The sequence below is a fragment of the Beta vulgaris genome, chromosome 1, assembly GCF_026745355.1.
Source record: "Beta vulgaris subsp. vulgaris cultivar EL10 chromosome 1, EL10.2, whole genome shotgun sequence".
NCBI classification, from domain to species: domain Eukaryota; kingdom Viridiplantae; phylum Streptophyta; class Magnoliopsida; order Caryophyllales; family Amaranthaceae; genus Beta; species Beta vulgaris.
Genome location: NC_079202.1, coordinates 21296612 through 21297298, shown reverse-complemented (window position 1 = coordinate 21297298; position 687 = coordinate 21296612). Strand labels below are relative to the sequence as shown.

Genomic DNA, 687 nt, shown 5'->3' with positions numbered 1-687 from the left:
GGAAATGGCTTCTAACATCATGTTTACCTCCTTTTTCAAAGAGGAACGAATGGTAGAGGCTTGATTAGATGCTAGCTTCTCCAAAAGTTCATACCCTTCCTCAATTGCTTTATCCATGAAGAACCCACCAGATGCTCCATCAATTACCCGTCGTGTATCTGCATCAACTCTAGTGTAGAAAATCTGACACAAGTACCACTGGTCTAACCCATGATGAGGACATAGACGCTGCAGATCCTTGAACCGCTCCCAAGCTTCATATAGAGATTCACCAGGATCTTGGGTGAAAGTAACTATAACATGTCTCATATCTGCAGTTTTCTGGTAAGGGTACCACTTGATAAGAAAAATCTTGGAAAGTTCTGGCCAGGTGGTGATGGTGGAAGGCAGCTTATTATACCAGACTAAAGCTTTATCGTGCAGAGAGAAACCAAATAGGAGGAGTTTCATCTCATCAGGAGTAACACCAGCTTGCTTCCGAGTAGCACAACACTGTAAAAATCTCTGCAAGTGCTGATTTGGGTCTTCAGATGGTAACCAGCGAACTGATTGTTCTGAACCATATTCAAACATGAGACTTGATCTCAAAATTTGTAGCAGCAATAGTGGGCATCCGTACCCAGTAGCACGTTATCAGGAGATGGTTGTGCATAGTCTCTGAAGGTTCGACTAACATTCTCACCCATG

General features: G+C 43.1%; 1 non-coding gene across 1 annotated transcript; it reads left to right on the top strand.

Annotated features, from left to right (window-relative positions):
• Nucleotides 1-205: 205 nt before the first annotated feature.
• LOC125494467 (small nucleolar RNA R71) lies at nucleotides 206-312 on the top strand. The gene has a single exon (XR_007270716.2). It is a non-coding gene; the product is annotated as a small nucleolar RNA R71 (small nucleolar RNA).
• Nucleotides 313-687: the final 375 nt, after the last annotated feature.